General features: G+C 39.0%; 1 protein-coding gene and 1 long non-coding RNA gene across 2 annotated transcripts in view; both read right to left on the reverse strand.

The window, feature by feature from the left end:
* Nucleotides 1–344: 344 nt before the first annotated feature.
* PSPC1 (paraspeckle component 1) overlaps nt 345–20967 on the reverse strand; it is a 101304-nt gene continuing 80681 nt past the window's right edge. The window contains exons 6-7 of the transcript XR_004265983.1: nt 3111–3208; nt 345–1209 (exon numbers count right to left, since the gene is read on the reverse strand). The gene's annotated coding sequence lies outside the window, so the exon portion shown is untranslated. The remainder of the gene's footprint in view (nt 1210–3110; nt 3209–20967) is intronic.
* Nucleotides 13556–17563, reverse strand: LOC116544640. Its single transcript, XR_004265984.1, has 2 exons — nt 16579–17563; nt 13556–16535 (listed from the first exon to the last, which is right to left on the reverse strand). It is a non-coding gene; the product is annotated as an uncharacterized LOC116544640 (long non-coding RNA).

Below are 20967 nucleotides of genomic sequence, written 5' to 3' on the forward strand. Positions count from 1 at the left end.
ACACACCACACACCCACACACGCCCACACACACACACCCCCCCCCCCCCCCCCCCCCCCCCCCCAACACACACACACACACACCCCACACACCCACACACGCCCACACACACACACCCTCCCCCCCCCCCAACTGTTACTGCAAATATACTAGTGCTGGCAAGGCTTATAAGGTACTCAGATGTGAACCAGGGACCTGATGAAGCACACACTGTGAAAGGGTGGATTGGATGCCCAGAATAAAAATGGAGTGGAGAAGCTCGAGGAGGAGGAGGATTAGCAAAACAAGGCAGGCAGGAGACATACAACAGACTGAAAAACCTGGGTCACAAAATGACAAAGGCCAAAGAGTTTGAAATGTTTACTATTTCATGCAGTTAACATGTTTCAAAGCCTTAAATCTAAAGTTTTAGACTTACCCCATATCCTTGCTAAGTCAAGACCACTTTGGAATTTACACTGCTTTCTTTTGACTTCCAATGACTTGCAGCTAATGGTCCTTACACAGCAAAACTGGGATTTCTAGATGTCTCTCTCCAAGTTCAGAAAAGCCTCACTAGGTAAGGGGCAAGACTGTGAAGACAATGAAGGTTCACAATGCAGTCACAACATGATCAGGGACTCGTCTGTCCACCTGGAACCGCTTTAGTTTTGAAGGTGACATCGCCAGACATCCCTGCAGCACACTCCCCTTCCTGTGCTAACTCCCGCTATTTGCTTGCCTGAGCCGGTTCATGCTTCAGTAAAACAGGATTTTTCTCCCAACAATGCCAATTTTCTTATTCTCATTTTTGAGAGACCCAAAATTTGGGCTATGAGGGACAGTTTTTGAAAATCCTCTAATGGTTTCCAGTCACAGAGTGTTGAAAAGGAAGGATCTGTTGGCTAATTGTGAATTTGTGCATTGCTACCACACTACTGTCCAACATAAACCAGCAAGACCACCGCACCAAGGAGTAGGTAACAATTTAATTTACAAATAAAAAGCCAAAACCCTCAATAAAAAAGAAAACTAGTTTACACTTATTCCGGAGATCGTTTTTAACCACAGAAAATGTGCCCCTATAGTATGTTTTTAAATGTAAAGTGTTACGATTGCCCAGACATCCATAAACTGCTTGTGTAAGAAATTCATAAATGAGGTAGGATTTGTTTTCTGTCTTGTTTCTCCCAGGTCATGAACAGGACTTTTCCCACAAAATGTTTTGACCTGGAAAAGAGAGTCTTCGTTAGTAAACAGGACCTAATCTCCACAGTAGATTTTTCTAAACAAAGAAGAGCTTTCAGTCATAAAGTAATTTGCTGGACTAGAATCACTGACCAGCCAGCAGACCTAAAACAAAAATTTCAAGGTTCAATATTAAGATTGTTGAAGGAAAAAACTGTCATGAAAATGGCAATTTCTTAACTCTTTAAAAGCAGATTCAATATCTGTCACAAGAATTAAATATTTGGTATTTTAATAATTTTACTTTCTTTACATGTTTCTGGAGTGAACACGTTTCTTTTTCACTGACTTTGTTAGAAGTAAAATCTATAATGAAAAGGAGTTAAAGTAACAGTATTCATATTTTTTATTTTTTATTATTTTTTTATTTGTTTTTATTTTTTTAAAGACGGGGTTTCACCATGTTGGTCAGGCTGATCTTGAACTCCTGACCTCAGGCGATCCGCCCACCTTGGCTTCCAAAGTGCTTGGATTACAGGTGTGAGCCACCATGCCCGGCCCAGTATTCATATTTTTTAATCAAAATTTAAAAATCCTAATTTTAGTTCCAATGACAAATCTATTTGATAAGCTTATAAAATCTCCCCTTCTCTCTTTGAAGGCCACAGAATGCCACAGCCTTGATCTATGCCACATAGCTTATGGACACACGAATTTTTTTCCTTACCCATATATGAAATTGGTTATTTGGATTTTCAGAGACCTATATATATAGCAATTTGAAAGTTTAATTTCAACAAAATGTCCACAGACCATAAAATTATTCTCTAGGTTCTGTGCATTCTGAAGCTCCCAGAGGGCAATGCTGCTGGTCTGGGACCCAGGCTGGAGAACCAAAGCCTGAGATTAACTTTCTGGAGCTGGGTATAGTATGCAAAACAGCTATCACATTTTTGTGCTACATGAGGTGTCAGATACTTTGAAACGGTAAAATTTCTCAAAACTATGGAATACATCAGTGCATCTCAAACGAAGTGCACACAATTCCTGGAAAAGAAACAGTCTTCACTAGTACACAGGACCTGATCTCCACAGTTAAAATGGATTTTCTGACTCTGTCCTGCGTAGGAGATCCTGTATTTCCAAGAAGCTCTCAGGCAACTCTGTCACTCCTAGCCCCCAGCACCACTTAGAGCAGCAAGAATAAGAGAGAATAATGTTTATCATCACCAGATAAGAGCTAGGAAAGAAATACACTTAATACTTTCTGGATCTATTAGGATGACAATGTACCCACGGGAATTTTGTCATAAAGACTGCATTAATGTTTTGATAATATTTTGTGACATAACAAAAGAATAGAAAAATTGTGACCCCTCTCCAAAAAAGCAGAAAGCAGAGGAGGAATGGATCTGATTCTCTGATGCCATTTTTAAGATTACATACTTTCCAAGGAACACAGTTTAAAATTCTAGGTTTGGAGGTCATTAATAAAAATCAATAGGAAATTTTTTTTACTTTATAAAAAGACCTTTTTTTTTCCTCTCTCTCCTCACTCCAAGACCTCTATAAAATGTCACTTCCCCTCAGTCCAGTTTTACCTGAAGACAAATCAATATATGCATTACACCAGTGAGGAAAGAGGAGGGCAAGGCAGAGCTGACAGTCCCCTCTAGCCTTGCTGAGAGACCAGCTGTGATGCCAGGGTTTCCGGTGAAACCCAGCATTTCCTACAAAACTTGGTCTTCACAGGCCAAGCTGTAGAGGCTTCAGCTTCAGCTATAAACTGTTCATAAATATTCTACCAACTCAAAATACTGAGACCATTACATATGTTCATTACAGTCAACAGAATCAGAATCAGGAAGAACTGACTAGAGAAAACTAGGAAGAAATGAATACTCAAGGATCTGTTAGAAAATAATGAGCAGATACGGACTGACCTGAAAGGAAGTATGATTCCAGTACTTCTGGTCTTAACTTCTGAATTACACTGCAAGCTGAACTTCAGGTACCTTCAGCCACGTTTTCTTTTATCACCCTAGAAATACAATGAAATCAGATACAGCCTTTTTAAAAACTGATTTCAGTAAACAATGAGAAAATCAGAGTTAACTCGTTTCATAAAGTTCTTAACAGTAATTGAGGTTTCGATGCCACTTAGTGCTGTATCTGATTATGTCCATTCAGTAAGGATTTTCTCTTTAATTAAAAATACTCTCCATTTCCTCAAAGAACATCAACCGACTTAAAATTCAGCTTCATTTTATCTTCTACAATAAACAGTATTAAGCCCTAAATACCAAATAATTTTCAGATCTGCTAACAATGTATTAAGAATCTATTTAGCTAAATCCTTATTTCCATAGGCCCTCTTATACAGATTGTTGATACCTCAGCACAACACAACTGGAAACCTTGTAATGCAAAATCCCACAAAGGATCCTCACTCCCAGTGCATCTACAAATCCATATTCCACTTGTACCAAGGCAGGGAATACAAATGTGTCTGTCATGCTCCATCAGAAACAGACTGTTACCCTAGTAAGACCTTGATCAACGTTCTTCAAAGAGCATGAACCCAAAATATTTCAACAGAGAACAGGTTTATGTGTACTGCTATCCTTACAACATACCTGAAATATTCATAGTCATACATAATTGCATTTTAGGAATACACATAAACATACAGCTGTTTGCTCAATTTTCAACTGTTGGGGGCCCATAATCCAAAACTACTGGAAATCACTACCCTAGATCAGTGTTGTTAAAACTCATTTGGATTTCAATTTGCCTGAGAATCAGATGAAGCCTGAAACTGTCCCCTCAAAAAGTTTATGTGAAATATAGACAAGACTGTGCCTGCAAGGGGACCCACAGACACCTTAATGCCCCCCAGTAACCCAAGAGGATCCATGGGGTCCCTGAAATCAAATCTTTGGGGGTTTGGTTGTTTTGAGAGAGGGTCTCGCTTTGTCACCCAGGCTGGAGTGCAATGGCGTGAACATGGCTCACTGCAGCCTTGATTTCCCAGGCTCAAGCAATCCTCCTGCCTCAGCCTCCCAAGTAGCTAAGACTAAAGGTGCACACCACCACACCCAGCTAATTATTGTTATTTTTTTGTAGAGATGGGGTTTTGTCATGTCCAGGCTGGTATGGAACTCCTGAGTGAGGCAATTCTCCAGCCTTGGCCTCCCAAACTGCTAGGAATACAGGTGTGAGCCACCACGCCTGGCCTATAATTATTTTTTGAAACAAAGAATGCCATAAATGAACAAAAAATTATTTTTTACATATTTCCACCAGCAAATGGCATTCTATCTACTCTTGTACACAGGCTCTGTATTTATAGACTCTGTATCCTTATATTCAACCGTGGATTGAAGATGCAGTTAGAGGCCAGGCGTGGTGGCTCATGCCTTCCCAGCACTTCAGGAGGCTCAGGTGGGCGGATCACAGGAGTTTGAGAACAGCCTGGCCAACATGGCAAAGTCCTGTCTCTACGAAAAAAAAAAAACACACAAAAATTAGCCACGTGTGGTGGTGCATGCCTGTAGTCCCAACTAATTGGCAGGCTAAAGCAGGAGGATCGTTTGGGCCCAGGACGAGGAGGCCGAAGTGAGCTGAGACAGCACTGCTGCACTCCAGCCCCCGCCCTGTCTTAAAAAAAAAAAAAAAAAAAAAAAAGAAAAGAAAATGTAGTTAGGCCTCCAGTGTTTATGGCTGTACTGAACATGTACAGACTTTTTTCCTTGTCATTATTCCTAAACAATATAAGTCCATAGCATTTACGCTGTATGAAGTATTATAAGTAACTAGAGATAATTTAAAGTATACAGGAAGATGTGCATTGAATATGTGAAATACTATAGTATTTTCTATCAGGAACTGCAGGATCTGCATTTTGGTATTCACAGAAGGCAAAAGCAATCTCCTGGGATTTGGAGGAACAATTGGTACAGTAAAGGCTGATAAGAAAAATAAACAGAACCACAAACCAAACCGGACAACAGCATCACTTAATTCTTCTCAACGTCAGAACTACTGAAAACTTTAAGCCTTCTCAACTTCTCAAATATATGAATACTCAATTTATCCTCCTGCCTCAGCCTCCCGAGTAGCTGGGACTACAGGCACATGCTACCATACCCAGCTAATTTTTGTATTTTTAGTAGAGATGGGGTTTCACCATCCTGGTTAGGCTGATCTCAAACTCCTGACCTCAGGTGATCCACCAGCCTCAGCCTCCCAAAGTGCTGGGATTACAGGCGTGAGCCACCACACCCGGCCCAATAATTTTTAAAAGGGTAATCTATCTTATTGCTTATGTTAAATACTTGAAAAATTACTTGAGTTCTGTTTAAAGTCATCTTACAAAAAAGTGGCACGGTTGATTGTACATTGCATTGTAATCAAGCCTAATTAAACCATCACAATGAGCTACTACACAAATACATCTATTCAATGATACTCATCATATGGATTTCAAAATATGTGAAGTCCTAGAAAGCTAAGACACAAAGACAGGACTTCGTATTTCCTGATCCTGAAGAACACCATCTCCATCAAAGTGATACTGCCAAATATGAAAAAAGAAAATCAAATTAAAAGGTCTCCCTTAACTGAAATCCTATAAAGCATAACTGTAACAAGACGATATGACATCACCTTGAATACAGGCAGTCTGTCTTTAATTTTAGAATAAAATTGGGTCAATAAGAACTGCACAAACATTAATGGGGGATTTATCCTCACACTAAAACATTTAGACAAGAGCAAATGAAAAAAGGCCGCTCTAACCACACCCTAAGATTGAATAGAGACATTTTTCACATAGTCAGAAATGTAAACAGTCAATACCACATATACTTTTCTGATGACTTAAAGAATAAAACATTAAAATACAAAGCCAGGCACAGTGGCTCACACTTGTAAGCCCAGCGCTTTGGGAGGCCAACACAGGAGGACTGTTTGTGGCCAGGAGTCTGAGACCAGCCTGGGCAACATAGCGAGACGACTCTACAAAAAATTTAAAAATTAGCCGGGTGCGGTGTGGCGCACACAGGTTGTCCTGGCTACTTGGGAGGCTGAGATGGGAGATCAGTTGAGCCCAAGAGTTCAAGGCTTCAGTGAGCTATGATCAATCATGCCACTGCACTCTAGCCTGGGTGACAGAGTGAGACTCTATCTCTAAAAAATAATAACATAAAATGTAAAGATATTTTTAAATAAAGAAGCCCCATTCTTTTGAGAATGGTAAACTGTAATAATGGATGTCACATTCTTCCAGCCTTTGAGTGAAATACACTTTTCCCTGAAGACACAAAGTCTACTATTACTCATGTATTACATGTTATATATTATGTAATATATAAGTGATATATAATAGAAGTCCTAAGGAATAAATGTATAAAATACAGATAATATATGATCCAATGAGTATGGAGGCTGAGCTGTTCAAATTACAATACATGAATTGTAAAACTTCAAGAAACAGGATTTTAACAATGACATATATTGAAAGTTGGCTAAAAGGCAAGGATTTCCTGTGAAGCAGACACGTGTGGTGCTGAGCCACAGGGACCAGCATTTTTTATTTATTTTTATTTTTTTCTTCTTGGGACCAGCATTTTTTAAACCATCACTGTTCAACCGCAGGGTTTCCCTTCGGAGAAAGGTATGCTCTGAAGTCTGCAGATTTTGGAGGGGTAGGGATTTCCATGTTATCTAACATGACCACCAGATAAATCTTATACAGAGGTGTATTTACAACCGAATATGATCCTTTGCCTTCATAACAAAGGCACAGACCATAACATTGGCTGCTAAAGCAATAAATAAACTAAATGCTATTACAAGCAATTCATAGCTGTAAAAATATACAGTACTGCCTTTCACCAAAGCTGTTCTATTCTAGTGTTACCTGGAAGAGTCTCGTTAAGCAACACAGAATGTACCTTCCACACAGAGTATAAATAATGAAGACTCAGTGAATGATATACCAACAGAATAAGGCAAAAAATTCAAAAGCCAACATTTTCCGAGAAAATGCCTATGAAAGCAACAAACAGGAAAGAAATTGCCAGCAGCTCCAGAAGGTCCTACTACTTTCACATATAACACAACTTCAATAGATGAACAAATTATTTAACATATTAAAATATAATTTCAGTTAACTGAACAACTGGATGATGTTTAATAAAGAAGTTCCATCTTTCAGCTAATATTTTGCAAGAAGCAAAAATCCCTAATATGAACACAATTCTGGATTCCCAGTATCACCTGGCTTCTCAGAACTCTAATAAAGCTATCTATGCTTAAACTCATTTTTACATTCACATGATTATACATGGATTATATATATGTCAATGAGTTTTAACATCAAATGGTAATTAAATCACAAAATCTAGTTAACTAGCAATATGGGTGTACAGCAATCAAAGAAAAGCAGGAGTACTTTACAAAAGAAGGTGTCTGAATGGCAAGGAAAAGAAGTATATAGGCCTGGCGCGGTGGCTCACGCCTGTAATCCCAGCACTTTGGGAGGCCGAGGCGGGCGGATCATGAGGTCAAGAGATCGAGACCATCCTGGCCAACACAGTCAAACTCTACTAAAAATCAAAAAAAAAAAAAAAAAAAAAAAATTAGCCAGGTGTGGTGGCACGCGCCTGTGGTCCCAGCTACTGGGGAGACTGAGGCAGAAGAATCGCTTGAACCCAGGAGGCAGAGGTCGCAGTGAGCCGAGATTGCGCCACTGCATTCCAGGCTGGTGACAGAGCAAGACTCCGTCTCAAAAAAAAAAAAAAGGATATAAAGGGTACTCAACAACAGAAGTTATCTTCACAATGTCAGGCTCACTAAAAAAAGTTATCAGAAAAAGCAAATTAAAACCACAATGAGACATGCTCACTAAAATGGCTAAAATTAACAGACTGACAGTATGAAGTGCTGTCAAGGAGGCAGAGGAACAGAAATCTTATACTGTTCGTGGGAAAAGAAAATAGGACAGACACTTTAGAAAATATCTTGGCAGTTTCTAAGAAACATATTCATGGAACCTGCCCTAGACCGACAGTGTGGTTCACAGGTATAATCCCAGCCCTTTGGGAGGCCGAGATGGGAGAATCACTTGAGCCCAGGAATTCATGACCAACCTGGGCAACATAGAGATAGACCTTGTCGCTCACTAAAAAAAAAAAAGAAAAAAAAATTAGCCAGATGCAGTGGCACATGCCTATATTCCCAGCTACTCGGGAGGCAGAGCTGGAGGATCATTTGTACCCAGAAGCTCAAGACTGCCGTGAGCTATGATCGCACCACTGTACTCCAGCCTGGGTGATAAAGGGAGATCCTGTCTCAAAAGAAAACAAAGAAAGAAAGAAACTGCCCTATACTCTAAGAGTTTCTAAGAAACATAAGCTATTCTATACCAGCAATACTGCTCCTAGGTATTTTCCCTGAGAGAAATGAATGGATAATGACTTGTACAAGAGTGTTCATACTAGCTTTATTTACAATAGCCCCAAAATGAAAACTTTCCCAAGGGCATATCAATAGAAGACTAGAAAAACAAAATGTGGCATATTCATTAAATGGTACATATGAGAACCAAGTACTGATAGATGCAGCAACACAGATGAATTTCAAAAACATTATGTGAAGTGGAAGAAGCCTGAGAGAAAAAAAGAGTACATATTGTACCATTCTATTTCTATGAAGTTCAAAAACAGACAGACTTATCAATGGTGATTAACATACAACAGTGACGTCCTCCGACGTAGGATGGATTAACGATAAAGGAGCTCCTAAGACCTTAAGTTTATGAAAACTGAGTCAAACTGAACAAAATTCACAAAGTTTGAATAACTGACAGGCTAACCCTAAATTTTAAAAAGCAAAATTTCACATATTCTTAAAGAAATTTCTTCGTAAGTTCATATAGCAGCTCAAAGTTGAGAAATAAATACCTAAAATAAAGCCATGTTCAAACATAGGATCATTCATAAATATTAAAAATAATACTGAAGTTTAGACAAATATTAAAGAAAAATTAAATATTCCAGCTAGAATGTTAAGTTTTTCGGGAAAAAACAATATGCACACACACACACACACACACACGCCATCTTTTCCTCTAAGGTTATATGGTAACATTTCCTGTAACTTATTAAAGAAGTTCAGCAAAGACCCATAGTTGAATAAAGTACAATTTGATGATTTTTTCAAACATAATTAATGACCTCTAAGAAAAAATTAACTCCATTTCAAGTGCCCAGACTTGAAAAAAAGAAAAGCGAATTCTAGAGAAAAGGTGAAATGGAACTTAAAACATGTGTCTGCCTTATCTGCAAAGCAACTGTAGTGAGGCAAATTATTAGTTAGGAAGTGAAACACATCACTGAAAATTTTCAACCTTAATTTTGTCCCCAAATTCCTAAAAGGCATTTCAAAAAAATCCAGAATTGTCTTCTTGTGATGACATACATTTCTCACGCATAACAGAAAAACACAAAAACAGTCAGAAAAAACTACCATTGATCATTGCATAATCAGGGTAAGGTTTTAAAACCGGGCTGCACTATAGTAACAATAAATTGCATTTTTTAGTTCAAGAGATTATTATGAACTTACCTGAACTGCCTCCACTATTTTCTTTAAAAGTTCAGTATTTCAAGTAAATTACTGCCACAGCCAAGAATCCCACTTTTACTTATGTAACGTATCAATCATGTTCATATATCATGAAAAGGCACTGGAAACAAACTGTCAAATAATATCCAATAGTTTATTTTGCACCACATACTTAAAACCATTTAAAAATAGCACCTTACTGTTACTTATTTTGAAGATAACATGTAAACCAAATTAGGAAAACTATTTCTCGCAGAATCCATTACTTATTCATGTACATTAAATAATACCAAAATGTCGTATTGAGAGTACTCAGATATCACTGCAGTGTTAATGTGCTGATCATCTGTTTAAATGCAGGGGGGAAACAGGTGCTAATTCAAATCAGTGATGAGGTCTGACGACCAACCTCAGCCAGGATCCTTTCTTCTGCTGCCCCATCTGGTATGAGCTCCTCACTGGAGAACACTACTTCTGAATTAGAAGTGCATCCAATAACTGTATTTACATGAAAACACATTAGGACCATTAAATGTTTTAATAGTTTAACATGGAATGACAACACACCTTCTAAAAAGAGACTGAAGTCTAAAAACAGATGGGAAGTTTAAAAAACCTGTCACATTTTGTAAATGTACAAAATTTCATTTAACAATTGCCACAAAGTTTGAGAAATTTAGACTATATAGACCAGATTAATAGGTAACAGAAAAACATAGTATAAGAAAAGCTGTAGCCTCCCATCTCAAACTTTTCCTGCCTCCACATCATGTGTGAATGCAGGAACTTCCCATCAGCAAAGCTGCATGGCACTGCACCTTATCAGAGCCCAGCCCAGCTCCTGTCCCTTGGCAAAGCATAGCATCATCTCCGTAAGCGGCATGTGAACCTCAGAATTCCCTGCAGTCCCTTTGTTAGAACACATGTGCTATTTCCCATTTTCGGTCATAATCAGGGCTCATTAAAAGCACTCTCAATCATTTTGCAGTGATTATTTCAGGCAAAACTATGTGGTATAAAGAAATCCTATTTTGATTCTGCTAAGAACTTCTTTGATCTTGGACAAATAAACGGCTTGTTCACTAATTCAACAAAAGCCCAGGAAGCACCTCTATGTGAGTATTCACACCTTAAAGGAAGCCTCCCTTAACATCTCAGAAGGCCTAAAGATTCTGTATTGGATAAGAATCATTCAATATAACAGAAACAGCCCTGAAATTTATGTCCAGATGTTCACATACACCACTAGTGTAGCAGAACGAATATAGCAGACAGGCTCTAAGCACCCTCCAGTAAGGAGCAGACTGGAATAAGAGGGTGAAATAAATCTGGAATTTTGACCATTCTAGTTTCCTTTTGTGATCATCTATTTATATACCCAAATCCCTAACAAAAAATTTAAAATGACCTCAAGGTTAAAAATCAGAATTGAGTTTCTCATTTCCCAAAGTTTCCTTTCCTACACCTGTGGGTTCACTTTATCCCAGAGCTTTTGTCATTAATATACATAGACATGCTTCATTTTTGGCCATGACCACTATATGCATTTTATTCCCTCTCCTTTTACATATTTATCTGGCAATAGTGGTCTTTACAGACCAAGCCACCATCATCTCTCTACTCTCCTCACTGATCTAAGTGCTTGGATTCTCGTCCCCTCCAGTCAATTCTCCGTAAGTAGCTAAAATAATTCCTTTCTAAAAAATGAGCTATATTATATCATGACCTGGGCAAAGTCTCTCCGGTGAATTCCCATTTTATTCAGGCAAAAAAAAAAAAAAATCCCAACCACTTACGATGGCATTGCTCCACATCTTGTATTCTCAACAGGGCAATCTCTCCCAAGAGGGAGAAAATTAGTTGAGGGAGGGACAGGACAAAAATCGTACTCAGCACAGATTTACAATCATCCAGTTATCCAGGGTGTCAACATTCCAATGGAGGGGAGTCAATTAGGAAAAAATGTCTAAAAGGCATTTGGAGGAAGTGATAATGAAAAAAATTTGAGAAATGTGGATGTATTAAGAATATATACAGGCCAGGAGCGGTGGCTCACTCCTGCAATCCCAGCACGTTGGGAGGCCGAGGCGGGCAGATCACAAGGTCAGGAGTCTGAGACCAGCCTAACCAACATGGTGAAACGCTCTCTCTACTAAAAATACAAAAATTAGCTGGGTGTGGTGGCACATGCCTGTAATCCCAGCTACTAAGGAGGCTGAGGCAGGAGAATTGCTTGAACCCGGGAGGTGGAGATTGCAGTGAGCTGAGACTGCGCCACTGCACTCCAGCCTGGGCCACAGCGAAACACCATCTCAAAAAAAAAAAAAAAAAAAAAAAAAAAATACAAATATATCTATGAATATAGAAACTTCTGGAAGGAATAAGAGGGTGGTGTTCTCCTCTTATTAACGGTGGTTGCCAACTTCTCTATCCAGTGGCAACCACTGTTACTAACTTTTAGTAACACCAAATTCTGGTGTTACCAGAAATTAGGAACTGTGGTTGCCACTGGATAGAGAAGTTGGGTGGCTATTAGAGGATATTGAGAAATTTACCATCACTCTGCATCACTTTGTATCTTTATTTTTGTGTACCAGGTGCACATTATTCAAAAAATTCAAAAATACAGTTTATGTATAAATAGTGTTTGAAGGGTGTTGGTTCTAGAGTACGATTCTATAATAAAGATTATTTATAGACCTCAAAGGAGGATCTGAATGATGGCTATAATGAAGGGCCTATGTAGGTAACTTTTGAGTTTGAGGAGTTAGAGAATGGGATTAGTCCACTTAGGGTTCTGTATTTCCTCATCTTGGCCACTAGCCAGGTATAAATGAAGCCATCTTTAGTACATGTTCATTTCTTTGGCATATGCGTTTCTGTAACTCATGAATGCAACTGCAGTGTTCTATAGAGCTACAAGGGTTTCCATGTATTCCAGTCCAAGACTCAAATCACCAACCCCTGCAGGGGACACCTAAATTGCTCTCTGTGGATGTACAGAGGGTATCTCAGTCCCCCTAACCTATATACATTTGACACTGGGTAACTACTTGTGTCTCATATTTTCATTTATCAATTGTTGCTTACTTTACCAACAATCAATTCCCTAGCTGAGGTCTTTTCTCCGAGCATCAGGATTTCCTGTGCTTTCTAGAAGGCACAGGGCCCCGACCCTTCCATCTGCCCTTTCTCCTCTTCTTAGCAGCACCAAAATACCTGTCATTTGGCTTTTTAAAAGCTGTCACCCTTGCGTTCCTTCTTCCACATAAATCCCCTATATTAAGATAGATGCCCAGTCGTGACCCTATCATCATCAATGGGCATGTCTTCTTTCTGCCCCTCTTCCCCATCCCACCACCCCACATCTCAACTGCCCTCGCTGCCTGCAGCATAAGGAAGGCTGTTCAAATGCATCCTGCTGCCAATCACTAGGTTAATCTGAAATAGCAAACTTACTTCTTCTCTTGCCAAAAATCTCCTAATGGTCTTTATCACAGAATAAGATTTTAGATTTGTTTTCCAGTCTCATTTTGGTCTCCTACCAGCTTTCTGCACATTTATCAACTGCCAGCCTTTGCGCATAGTGGGCTCACTGATCATGTCCACTCCCCAAAACAGATACGGCTCACGTGAAGTTGACAGCTAGGTATTTCTGCCTCCCCAAATCCCTGGACACATTCATTAAGATAGATAATACTTCCCCTTTTGTTTGAATGGTCATCTAATCCTCCCACTTCCAAACAAGAGCATTCTATGAAAATCCTTCCCAATTATTCCATCTTACATTCATTTCTCTTTGCCAAACTCCCTGTAAACACATTTATTTTGGGCAACAGGTTTCATGTGTAATTCATCAAGGTGCCAAAGTATACCTAGCACTACTACTGAACTGTACACACAGCAGGTGGTTCTTACAGATAATGGGATGCTAGATAACCTGTCACATGATGTTCCAAAAGCTGACCATAACAAAATGCATGCTTTGAGAACAAGATTCCAACACATATTTTTTATTAATTTGTATAATCTTGAATTTTTCCTTCCGTCTGCCTCTCAATTCATGCATATGTAACAAGTCTCAAGTTGACTGTTAAAAGGTGCTGATGTTCTGTTCTCTCTTAGACTTTTTCTGCATTGTTTTATAATTACTGTGCTGTCTTCTAACATTTAGTAGTTGCTTGGAGTTGCTGGAAGACAGAAGCACCTCATATCTAACCCACACTGGCTGACTTAATCTTCGATGGAGCAAATACTTGCCAGACGGAGCTTATATTCCACGTCACCAACACCTACTGCAGAATCAATTATTTCTAATCTAATCTATGACTCCAGTGTCTACTAATTCAGCACAAGCAATCTTGGCCCTTCACAAATGTAACAATGACATAATCTCTTGCAATTCATTTATGTACCCCTATAGGTTGTTTAGAAACCATTCCTTTTGTTGACCAAATACAGTGTTCTCTTATTAGTTTATATGGCATCAAACAAACATTCACATTAAATTAGCATTTTAACACATAAGTTACTTTTAATGATGTGATAAAACTCTTAGAGGAAAAAAAAGGAAACTCATTTTAGTATTTCCACACTAGCAACCAGGCTATTTTATGTGTGTGTGTGTGTGTGTGTGTGTGTGTGCACTAGCCAAAGGAAAATAACTATTAAGGGACAAACAGAAAACTTATAGTCAACTGTCAACATGAGCTGTCCAGTATTCATCTAATGATAATCCAGCCAAGAGCACGTCCAACCCAGAGAAGCACTGAGGCCTGTCGGGTACAGTTCTGCTCCTGCTGCTCTCTAGACAGCAGCCGGTTCAGACTGGAGCAGGAAAAGGCGCGCCTCCAGACAGAAGCCTAGGGTGAAGACAGGAGCAAAAAAAAGACAGGATGATAACAAGGATGCAAAATTAAGGAAATGGTTAAGACACTAACACTGGGAAAACACACACGAAAATTTTAGGTATTCAGATATATATTTCATACTATAGTATATAGGAAAAAAATGAGAGTTTTGGCAAATTAGAGTTGATTCCATTTATTTATGCTCCAAAAATACTTGGAATATATATACTATAATGTGACTATTAACCAAAATTATATCATAATGTCAACTTGAACATTTTTAAAACCTTTTGCAGATGCTGCGTTATACATTTAAGGCCAAGTTTTCATCATCTCTTGTCAAGGAGAGACGAAAAAACAGTGTTTCTGGCAGAGATCAGGTCCCCAGACTTGGTAGCATTCCCATTCTTCCTAACTTGTACTTACTATAAAATACAAAGTCCAGGATGCTGAAAAGAATATAACTGATATATTTCGCAAATAGAGACTAAAACCAAAATGCAGGAACTGAGTAATGTCTATCATATAACTAAGAAATCTGGTCTGTTCTTAGAAAACACTTGAAATTACCATTTTATAAAAGCAAGCCAAAAAAGCAAGGTCGATTTTACAGGTTATTTTTTAAATTCCTATAATCCATCCAACGGAACAGTAATAAACATGAGGTCAAAGACCAGGCTAAAGGAAGCAAGCCGCTGAAAACAGGATAGGGCAGAGGGAAACCAGTAACTCTTACCAACTCCCCAAAATACCTGAGTAACTATCCACTCAAACAGACACGATTACAAGTCAGGGAAATGTTTTGGGCAACACTATTTCCTCAAACTACTAATTACATGCTTTTTCTCCTCCCAGCATTCGTACAGAGATTTTCAATCTATGTTGGTATAATATAGCCAATGTATCAAAATCTAAGAGGATTAGGTGCTCCCTCCATCACACGCAATTTTTACTGAATCATTTCTCTGCAAATCTCAGCCACATTGTCATTTTAAAGTTCAATTACTAGAAGAATTAACTAGACCAATGTCTGAAGTATATATAATGATCACACATAGAAACGATACATGATAATCACATCAACAATGAGTTCCAGTAGCTACATTTTAGCCAGGAGACCCTTCTGAGCATTTCCTGGCGGGTTTCTCCTGGCAGTGAACCTCTCCCATTTGTGTTGGTTCTGGTCTTCTCTTCAATGTATAACAAAGGAAGAAAAGGTGTGAGAGAAAAACAAACTTATAAAACTAGTAGCCTTCATGTTAAACTCAAATTTAAAAAGTCTACTTTCCTGAAGAAACCTTTTAAACTTACTTCCAGGTCCTCTGGTCTTCTTACGGCTTGGGGTTCCACCAAGACCATACGCCATTGTATGTGACATAGCTAGTACACAGAACATACATCACAATTTATATCGATCGTTAAAAATAAGTCTTCTCCCATTCCACCAACCTCATTCCACTCTCTGGTCCCACAGCAGGATATCTTAACTCCTATTTATCCAACCCAACTTTCTTCTCTTTCCACTTCAGTCAGGGTACATATTCTACCAACATCTATTAAAAACTGGACTACTCACTCACCCTCCCTGCTGGCTATTCTTGCTCCTGACCCTTTAGTATATGATGCAGTTGCCTAAGAATTTCTTTATGTACCTGATTTTTCTCTTGCCACCTACTAGACATCAAACACAAAGAAGATAGGGACAGTGTCTATTTTCTTCACTATTATATGCACAGACAGAAACAAAATGTTCAATAAAAATTTACTGAATGAATAAACAATCTGTAATACTCATCCAAACACTTTAATTGGGCAATAGAGCCAGACCTTGTCTCAAAAATAATAAATCCATACCATGACTCCATTTTTTCTCCTGAAAATTTTCTCCTGAAAATTTTCTCAGATCAGTTCAATACCAAATGTCAAACACTGTGTGAATAAGTGATGAAGATGGGGGGAAAAATGTAGGCATTGCCAGGCACAGTGGCTCACACGTGTAATACCAACATTTTGGGAGGTCAAGGCAGTAGGATCGTTTGGGGCCAGAAGTTTGAGAGCAGCCTGGGCAACACAGTGACTGAGACCCTGTCTCTATAAAAAAAATAAAATAAAATTTTAAGTAGCTAGGCATGGCGGTACTTGCCTGTGGTCTATTCTACTGAAGTAAGATGATCACTTGGGTCTAGGAGTTTGAGGCTGCAGTGAGCTATGATTACACCACTGCATTCCAGCCTGGGTGACAGAAGGAGACCTTGTCTTGAAAAAAGAAAAATTAAGCACAACAAGCAAAACAACGTGAATGAAAAGAGGTCATGTGAAATTCTTCTGAGAAAGGCTTTTGTAAGAGATTTACAAAGGCCAGGGATGGTGGCTCACGCCTGTAATACCAGCACTTTGGAGCCGAGGTAGGTGGATAACTTGAGGTCAGGAGTTCAAGACCAGCCTAGCCAACATGGTGAACACCCGTCCTTCAAAAATGCAAGTATTAGCCAGGCATGGTGGCGGGTGTCTGTAGTCCCAGCTCCTCAGGAGGCTGAGGCAAGAGAATCGCTTAAACCTGGGAGGCAGAGGTTGTAATGAGCTGAAACTGCATCACTGCACTCCAGCCTAAGTGACAGAGTAAGACTCCATCTCAAAAAAGAGCTACAAAAATATCTGGGAGACAGAAGAACCACCTCAGAGTTTAGTGAGCAAGCAGGGAACGGGGAACGTAGATGAGGTTGCAAAGGCGGGCCAAGACCAAATCAGATAAAATCCTGCAGTCTACAATGTAGCTGAGATTTTATTCAGGTGGGAAACTACTGTTTGACAAAGAAAAGGAAGCAGAATCCGAGTCATGTTTCATTTACTTATTTATTTTTGAGACAAGGTCTGGCTCTATTGCCCAGAGTGCAGTGGTGCAATCTCAGCTCACTGCAACCTCCACCACCCAGGTTCAAGCAATTCTCCTGCCTCAGCCTCCCAAGTAGCTGGGACCACAGGCTCACACTACCATGCCAAGCTATTTTTTCAGTAGAGACGGGGTTTGACCATCTTGCCCAGCCCAGTTTCAAACCCATGAGCTCAAGCGATCTGCCCACCACAGCCTTCCAAAGTGCTCAGATTACAGGAGTGTCACCACATCCACCCGGCCAAGTCTTGTTTTAGAAGGATGCATTGGGTATTTTGTGGAGAATAAGTTGCATGGGCAAAAGTAAAAACAGGACGAGTTAGGAAGGTAATACACTCATCTTTGGTGACAGACAGTTCCTTGAGAGAGAACATATTTACCAGGCAGAGAGATTTTCTTCAGTTATAAAAATCCCAACAAAGCACCTAAAAGGACTTAAAACCAAAACATTCAAAAATCAAATGGAGGCCGGGCATGGTGGCTCACACCTGTAATCCCAGCACTTTGGGTGGCCGAGGCGGGCAGATCACGAGGTCAGGAGATTGAGACCATCCTGGCTAACACGGTGAAACCTCCTCTCTACTAAAAATATAAAAACTTAGCTGGGTGTGGTGGCACAAGCCTGTAGTCTCTCTCAGCTACTTGGGAGGCTGAGGCAGGAGAATCACTTGAACCCAGAAGGCAGACGTTGCAGTGAGCCGAGATTGCGCTACTGCACTCCAGCCTGGTGACAAAGCGAGACTCCGTCTCAGGGGGGGAAAAAAAAAAAAAGTCAAATGGATTGTCTTCCTCTCCCTCTAGCAGCTACATCAATCACCTTACCATCAACCCTGAACACACTTACCTTTGGCGTCTCTGTTCATAGCATCCTCAACCCATCATTCAAACCAGAAACCCCTAGAACACTTTGCATCTCCTTCCCCACCCCCGCAATATGGTAGAAACAGCTAAATTCACTCATCTCGGAATTACTCTTATCTGGAATCTGAGCAATCCTCACTGACACTAAGATCCTTTCAAATATGATGTAGGGAGGCTGGGGCTGGATCTGTGATCTATGTGGTCTCTCTGCTCCAGAACATTGTTTCTGGTCCAGTCACTGCTACACTTCATTAAGTTGTAATAGTCGGGCTTATCCTTACTCGCAGTCACCTAATAGGTAAATAAAGGTCTAAACTCCTTAACTGTGTTCAATCCTAATCTTATCTCAACTTTACTTCTCTTCCCTGCTATCAGCCTTTGCTCCCTCCCCTTAGACAGCTTAGTGCCTACTCAGGATCTCTGCTCACTGCCACCAGCCTGTGACCATATCACGTTGCCACCCCACAACACTCCCTACCTTCTCGTCCAAAAAGCCTACAACTGTCAAGTATATACTCACTTTCAAGACCTGACTAAGGTGACCTTAGTGAAATCTGCCCGGTATCCCCAAAATAAGTGAACTATTTGCATCTGCGTTTTCAAAGACTTTCTAGGCACTTTATTATGACAACTTGGTCAGCTTCCTTACAGCTCTACATACACCCATTAAACTTCAAATCCCAAAAGGACCGTTTTTTGTTCATTCTGGTATCCTCATTTGTAAACACTGTGTTTGTTCTATAATTGGTGTCATTCATTCACCAAGCAAATATCTAACAAGGACTTGCTAAGAAATGAAGATTAATTACTAAATGACAGGCGGATATCCTAGATGGCATGAAATAAATATGCAAACAAGATAACCTCACACAAATGTTTCAGGAGAAATCTTGTATGACAAACCTTTTCAAGACTTAAAACATTTGCTTAAAAATGTTATGGATAGTATCAAGGTGACAGGAAATACAAAAAGAAAAGTAACAAAGTGAAAGGGGTGTAAAACTTAATGTGTACAATTTATTTCCTGAGAACTTGGTGCTCCAACTCCTTCCCTGCAGGACAGCAAACACCAAGTAATTATGCTCAGGAAACGGTTCTCACACTGACACTTAACTATGAATATATGCTTATACTTGAAATCTCAATCTTACATTATTCATTTTAAAAGGTAACAATAATTACATAATTACAGCCTATGTGATGGGATTCTAAGATTACAATCGTGAAAGGAAAAAAATTAAAATGTGACTAAATTACTCTTCTAAGATCAGAGCCAAGAAAAATAATTTAAACCACATGTGAAGTTTTAAACTTTCTAGAAGCCACATTAAAGGAGGGAAAAAGGCAACAGGTCAAATTAGCTTAATTATATATTTTATTGAGCTCAATGTATCCAAAATATTATCATTTCAGCATATGCCACATTTTAAAGTTGAGAAATTTTACATTCTTTTCTTTGTAAGTCTGCAAATCTAATTCAGATGCAAAAATTTTCCTCAAAAATACTTATCTGGATTTTGATTACATAAAATCAGATACAAAAGTAGATTAATATACCCAAGTCATTCCAAGTATGCTTAATATTCTATCAATAACTGAATTTAAATCAATTACAGTAATATTACAATTTCATTTCCTCATCTCACTAGTTCCATTCCAAGGACTTAACAGCCAAATGTCACTACAACTAAGACAGTTCAGCTTCAGGCAGAACGGCAGCCACTTACTTCAGCACAACTAAATTTCAATGAGCACAAACTAAATCAAAATCGTTTTCTTTCCCCTTTTATCTTCTAAGATAGCTATTTTCTCAACCCCTTAACTAAAGGAGTAGCTGTCATTTTTTTCTACCTTTATCGCTACATGGTTAGATACTGTCATTTTATTATACAAATGCTGTCACGGCAAAGGATTGGTCCACTGTGTTCACAGCTGGATTCCCAGTGTTCAAACTGCAAGAAACTACAGTCAACACAGCAAACTGTAGGAAGCTGATATGTAACCAACAGGGTTTCAAGAACTGCTAAATTATTTAACATGCATATATCTATGCTGTGTTTATAATCTACAGAAAAGAAATAGAAACTGGTTGTGATAGGGTCGTCTTCACATTGAGTAATTTCAAAATAATTCAAATTATGAGACCCATATTTTCAACCAACCTAGGGAATATTTCATCCATTCATATGTCAAAAAGTTCTTGACATTAATTCTTATACTTTAATATAGGTTTGACTTTAATACCTTTAGCACAAACAGCAGAACATAAGTTAAGCACATTATATTGCTAAGCAGAAACTAAGAAAGTGAACACTTTTTCTATATTGTACTTCCCACCCCCAAAAACTTGGAGCGTGTTATTTTCCACAAATTTCCCAAACTCCACTAATTTTTTTTTTTTAATTTAATGGCTCCAGATAAAGGTCAGTGTAGCACAATACACAGCTAAGAAACTACTACAAAAAAAAGTAATAGTCTTATTTTTCCCAGTTAATCCTCATGCATAAATCTACATATTAGCAACAGATCAAATGTAAAGTTCTATGGCTGCCCAGTAAGGTAACGCTA

The sequence above is a fragment of the Sapajus apella genome, unplaced genomic scaffold, assembly GCF_009761245.1.
Source record: "Sapajus apella isolate SASKATOON/1434 unplaced genomic scaffold, GSC_monkey_1.0 scaffold225, whole genome shotgun sequence".
NCBI lineage: Eukaryota > Metazoa > Chordata > Mammalia > Primates > Cebidae > Sapajus > Sapajus apella.